The sequence below is a fragment of the Diplotaxodon limnothrissa genome, linkage group LG6 (assembly GCF_057381915.1).
Source record: "Diplotaxodon limnothrissa isolate DT_005_m linkage group LG6, D_limnothrissa_male_GT1.1, whole genome shotgun sequence".
Lineage (NCBI taxonomy): Eukaryota > Metazoa > Chordata > Actinopteri > Cichliformes > Cichlidae > Diplotaxodon > Diplotaxodon limnothrissa.
In genome coordinates this window covers 4,119,698-4,126,699 of record NC_140601.1, presented here as the reverse complement: position 1 = coordinate 4,126,699, position 7,002 = coordinate 4,119,698, and positions in this window count along the sequence as shown.

The following is a 7,002-nucleotide window of genomic DNA, read 5'->3' as shown; positions in this document are numbered from 1 at the left end:
AAAAACCCACGGCTTGCAATAAGGAGCCGGCTCGCGTCGTTCACGTCAAAGACCGGCTCTAAGAGCCGTTTCGTTCGTGACCGACACATCACTATACTGTCGGCATCAGGACCAGCAGAGTCAACCTGATGATCTTCATTATGACTGAACTCAGTAAAAATAAGACCACACACAGCAGATCTGTGTAATGTACAATTTGGTCAACACATTAGTTTTATTTGCGGTGCTGTGGTGGCACAGACTTTGTATGTTAGTTCACATGACTGTATAATTTATTTTCATTGACTTAAAATGAGCAACATCCTTTTTTGTTATCCTTTTGTTGTTACTTTTCCCTGGCACACTCTCTCACAGTCTGTTCTCTAAAACCTAAAAGAGGAATTATGGATTTGATCAGCTGGTCCCTAAATGCAATTGACACCCCTTTCTCAACGAGAAGTTTGGGCTTGGGTGAGCCTGAGTGCTGAAGATATCTACCTATTCGGAACCATGGTAACAGGGTTCTGATTGGAGCTGGCTTGGCCCTGACTTATCGAAGAATTAAGAAAGCAGAACCGGCTGTTCAAACCCCCACAAGGCTGCCCGCTGGGATTGGAACATTGGGAAGAGGCGTGAGTTTCTCAAAATGGGCTCATTGAGTCAGCACGGATAAGATCTTGGAGAGGCTACGGCTGCTGTGAATACTCAGAATAAGATCTCTGAGTGCAGACTGGATGACATCTCGGAGGGGCTCGCTCGGAATAAGATCTCTGGGCGCAAATTGGATGACATCTCGGGGAGGCACACTGCCGTGAGTTCTCAGAAATCGGCTCCTTGAGCACAAGAAATGACAACATCACAGAACGCAAGTATGGAGAAGCTCGCGGCTCTCCAACGGGAGATTGAGAGACCAGTGTTGGACTGTAGAACTGCTTTGAAATTCATATGAGCTGTACTCAAAAAGCATCTCTAGACCCAGCAGTCTTAGCTAATTATAGGCCAATCTCCAACCTTCCTTTCATATCAAACATCCTTGAAAGAGTAGTTGTCAAACAGCTAACAGATCATCTGCAGAGGAATGGCTTATTTGAAGAGTTTCAGTCAGGTTTCAGAGCTCATCACAGCACAGAAACAGCTTTAGTGAAGGTTACAAATGATCTTCTTATGGCCTCTGACAGTGGACTCATCTCTGTGCTTGTCCTGCTAGACCTCAGTGCAGCGTTCGATACTGTCGACCATAATATCCTATTAGAGCGATTAGAACATGCTGTAGGTATTACAGGTACTGCGCTGCAGTGGTTTGTATCATATCTATCTAATAGACTCCAGTTTGTGCATGTAAATGGAGAGTCCTCTTCACACACTGAGGTTAATTATGGAGTTCCACAGGGTTCAGTGCTAGGACCAATCCTGTTTACATCATACATGCTTCCCTTAGGCAGCATCATTAGAAGACATAGCATACATTTACACATGCAGATGACACCCAGCTCTATCTGTCCATGAAGCCAGATAACACACACCAATTAGTTAAACTGCAGGAATGTCTTAAAGACATAAAGACCTGGATGGCCGCTAACTTTCTGCTTCTTAATTCAGATCAAACTGAGGTTATTGTACTCGGCCCTGAAAATCTTAGAAATATGGTATCTAACAAGATTCTTACTCTGGATGGCATTACCTTGGCCTCCAGTAATGCTGTGAGGAACCTTGGAGTCATTTTTGACCAGGACATGTCCTTCAACGCACATATTAAACAAATATGTAAGACTGCTTTCTTCCATTTGTGCAACATCTCTAAAGTTAGAAATATCCTGTCTCAGAGTGACGCTGAAGAACTAGTTCATGCATTTATTACTTCCAGGCTAGACGACTGTAATTCATTATTATCAGGAAGTCCAAAAAACTCACTGAAAAGCCTTCAGCTAATCCAAAATGCTGCAGCAAGAGTCCTGACAGGGACTAGAAAGAGAGAGCATATTTCTCCTGTTTTGGCTTCCCTTCATTGGCTTCCTGTTAAATCCAGAATTGAATTCAAAATCCTGCTCCTCACATACAAGGTCTTAAATAATCAGGCCCCATCTTATCTTAATGACCTTGTAGTACCATATCACCCTATTAGAGCACTTCGCTCTCGCTCTGCAGGCCTACTTGTTGTTCCTAGAGTATTTAAAAGTAGAATGGGAGGGAGAGCCTTCAGTTTTCAGGCCCCTCTTCTGTGGAACCAGCTTCCAGTTTGGATTCAGGAGACAGACACTATCTCTACTTTTAAGATTAGGCTTCAAACTTTCCTTTTTGCTAAAGCATATAGTTAGGGCTGGACCAGGTGACCCTGAATCCTCCCTTAGTTATGCTGCAATAGGTGTAGGCTGCCGGGGGATTCCCATGATGCATTGAGTTTTTCCTTTCCAGTCACCTTTCTCACTCACTATGTGTTAACAGACCTCTCTGCATTGAATCATATCTGTTATTAACCTCTGTCTCTCTTCCACAGGGTGTCTTTGTCCTGTCTTCCTTGTCTCACCCCAACCGGTCGCAGCAGATGGGCCCGCCCCTCCCTGAGCCTGGTTCTGCCGGAGGTTTCTTCCTGTTTAAAGGGAGTTTTTCCTTCCCACTGTTGCCAAAGTGCTGCTCATAGGGGGTCATATGATTGTTGGGTTTTTCTCTGTATCTATGAAGCGCCTTGAGGCGACTTATGTTGTGATTTGGCGCTATATAAATAAAATTGAATTGAATTGTTCGCACTAAAGTAAAAAGCACCATCACTTCATGCGGATACCCCTTTGGTGCCAGTGGCGGTCTCGAGGCTGGAGCCGAAAAACAACACCCTGATAACGACTGTGTTTAGTCTGTTCCTTCCCATCCCATGCTAGGCCACCTGGGTTGGCTGGTAGACTGTTTACTTAGCCTGGCAGGGCGAAGGACACTGTCTCAGCTGAACTATGGACACGCACACACATACACTTACACTGATAAGCACACACTCATCCCCCTCCCTTTCCAAATGCCTTCGATACTTGTTTCCTGCGGGGGAACACGGCGGGTCTGTGTGCCGCGCTGGAATGGTAGCGCTGTGCAGGGCGGCTGCTGTGTTCGCTTCGTATTACTCCTCACCCCCCACCCAATCCTGTGGCTTGTCATGTCTTTCACAACGTTGTGCTGTGGACATTTATGTGCTTTTTGTGCAGAGGAGTTTTTTTGTTTCCTGTTCTCATGCTGTCCTACCATGGAAGCACAGCATGAGAAGAGGTCTCTTTTTTTCCTCTTGTACTTTCCCATTGTTGTGTACATTTCAGTGTTTTTCTGTAACGCTACCGATCTCCGACCTGTATCCCCATGTGATGTCTGTGTTGTGTGCGTAAGGTGTGTGTGTGTGTGTGGGGGGGTCCCATTTCACTGCAGGGCAACCTGCATGTGGCGAATAAAGCTTTGATTGATTGATTGATTAGTTGCCAGGTAGAAATCCCTGTTCTTACATTGTGAAAGTTTCAGTTTAGATAGAAAGTGTCAAACTAACTAGCCATAGCAGTCAGATGTCCTCTTATGTTGTGGGCTTTGCAATAATAACTCCCACTATGTCAAGTGTGAAGTCAGTGAAGTTTCCTCATGATGCTTCTGCTGAAGTCTTCATTCTCCTTGTACCTGGTATAATTAGCTGCTTTGTTAGTATTGCTAAAGAGTCACTGAACTGCTCTGTGTGTGGGGAAGCTTTGGAGCATCTGTGGGACAATGTGAGGAGAAACAAATTAATATGAGATAAGAGTTTGTTCTCTTTTTTCTTTCTAGATGCCAGTTATGCTTAAGTAAATGCTGGACCAGGAGTTGAGCTCATCAAAATAAAGCATGTATGGATTAATAATTATTTGTACTGTAAAAAATGCATTAATGACTTAATTTACTATAATTCTCTTTATTTAGACATTAGTAAAATAACTAAACTATGTAAATGATTAGCAAAGATTTAGGGGTGCATTTATACATAGAATGATAAAGATATCTCTCAAACATCTGTTAGGGTGTTAATAAAACCTGTCCCTGGATTAAACTGGGATGTTACTGCATTACATTAAGAAGCTCCTAAATAACTGGCTCATCCTTGATGTAACTCTTCATTCAGAAACTTGGATAAAAAATGCTGTCTTCATTGTAAAATGCATCAACTAATTATTTATTGGTAAGTATTAATTCATGAAAAGCTTTATCTCAATGAATACAACTCTCCTGGCCACCCAATCAAAATTGCGCTGCGAAAAAAAATGAAGCAAACATTTGATCATCACAGTACAACACCAAATCATTTAAACTTTAGAGAATTCATTGTGTCCAGTTACAAAAAGCATAAACCACTGTGAATCCATAGTGGTGTACAGTCATGGCCAAATGTTTTGAGATTGACACATATATTGGTTTTTCCAAAGTTTGCTGCTTCAGTTTTGATTATAGCAATTTGCAGATACTCCAGAATGTTATGAAGAGTGATCAGATGGATTGCAAAGTCCTTCTTTGACATGAAAAAACCCATTTCCACTGCATTTCATTGCTGCCATAAAAGGACCCGTTGAGATCATTTCAATAATCTTCTCGTTATCTCGAATGTTGATGAGCACAAGGCTGGAGATCATTATGTCAGCTGATTGAGTTAGAATAGCAGATTAGATGTGTTAAAAGGGTGACGCCTAAGATCCTTGTTGTTCCTGTTAACCATGGTTACCTGCAAAGAAACACGAAGGAGCATGCCAGGGCGAATTGGAGAGGTCAACACTGCACGTATTGACTCTTTGCATAAATGTGATGTAATCGTCAATAAAAGCCTTTGAAACCTATCACGTGCTTGTAATTATACCTCAGTACATCACAGAAACAACTGACACAAAGATCTAAAAAGACTGAAGTTGCAAAATTGGTGAAAACTAATATTTTTGTCATTCTCAAAACATTTGGCCACAACTGTAGTAGTAGTGTTATACTGTGATGACTGCAGCAATTTGTGTAATATAACCCAAAGCAGAGAAAATACGCATAAAGATGTCCAAAAAGCTCATGAATATGGCAAAAGAATCTGTTGGGCCTGGGTACTTTTACCCCTCACCGTGAATGTTTGAGTGCGGTTGCTTAAATTTGATCTGAAATTACTTTTCTATGCTTCGCCCTTCTTCCTCTCAACTTTTGAGTCAGTTTCTTTAGCAATAAAGTTTAATAAATTGGTTCATTTCATACACAAAAAATGTACAGAAGGGTTTAGTGTTTTAGCAGTTAAACTCTCCAGTTCAATATGTGAAATTGTCATTAAGTCAAATTGGTGATGGAAACATTTAAACATTTTTGCCAGTTAGCAACAATCTGCCGACATCACTTGAAAGAAATACACAGATACACCTGTGTGACTTCCCTTTAATGAATATTAACATGAAGTTTTTTGTTCCGTTTTCCATCCCAAATCCATTTCGAGTTTCCCTACATCAGTCTACAGTTGCTTATAAGCAGATGTTTAGTTTATTATACTTTTAGATGAGAAGTTCAGGAAAAGATCAACAAAACTTTTTCTCTTAAAACAGATTAGTCGTGAGCTAAGATTACCAGCTTTTCCCCCTTTCAGAACAAATGCAGAAATCCTTCGTCATCAGACCATCTACCATCTACAGTGTTAGTTTAACAAAACATAAACAAAAAAGCCTTTTCTGAGTTTTAGGAGTCACGATAACTACATACAAAGGTACTTTTGGCTGTTTCCTTGGTTCTCAAAGGATCCCAGCAGATGGATCTGCATGTTTAGTTTGGCACAACCATCCTTTAAATCTGGATTTGGGACCAGCATGAGTACACTAGCAATAGCCGCTGAATTTCATTTTTTTTTATCTTTTATGTGCAAGACAAATGTGTTAACTCCTAAACTATGTTAACAATGTACACTATTGACACAGTGATTCTTTAATAACGAAGTATTGATGTGAATAAATAATTCTTTTTTTGAAGGCTTTGTACAGTTACGGTGCCAGACTCAAACCCAACTTGCCAATAAAGAAAGCGGTCACAATTTTTTTGGTGGCTTGGTTGCCGTTTTCTACATTATTGTGAATTTTTCAAAATCACAATAATTATGAAGAAAACAAACCCAAACCTAACCCCCACTACTGTACGTGCATAATAAACACACAGTTGAGCTTGCCATAGGCCTAGATTCTGAGCACAGCCTGAAGAAATTGACGAGCTACATTTATTTTGGATATGATGCAAAGCAAACAAAGGCAAGAAATCAAACCTCACAGCTCGAGAAGAATTTTAGTTCATAATTTTTCATATTAAAACTGTCTTTATTAAGTTAATCTCTAATAAAATAAAAGGAGGAAAACCAGAACACAGCAGAAGCCAAAAAACAAAAAAACAAAAAACAACGAAACAAATTGGAATGTACTTCAGTAAAGAAAATAAAAGCTCCAGCTGGTCCAACAGGGGGGCTTTATTTCAACCACAGTCAAATAAAGCACCGCTTTTATATATATATATATATATATAAAGATATTTTATATATATATATCTATATATTTATATATATTTATGGTTTTCATATACACCTTCAGGCAATGACTTGAGAGGATTCTTTACAGAATCAAGTTTCTTGTGGTTCTCTTCATTTACAGGTAAACTTAGTTTCTGGATAATTAAACCACAGAAAAACTCAAGGCAACTTTTCTTGCCTTGTTCATAAAGTACAAAACTGGCACAGAGGACAACCTTTTTTTTTTGTTTTTTTTTTTGTTTGTTTGTTTTTATACACAGTAAAAATGCAATAAAATTAAATTACATACAGAGGAGACAAAAGTTCTGTAAACCTTTCCCCTTTACAGCAAAGCTCAAATAAAATCAGTATAAAACACACCAAGAAAAAAAACCAAAAAAAACAAAAACCCACCAAGCCCACTCACCCACCCACCCACCCTTTTAAAAAAAATGTGCTGTAGTCTGTACTACTTTTTCTGCTTTTCTTCTTTATTTCTCAAAGGAGATGTTGGCTCTGCGTGGAGA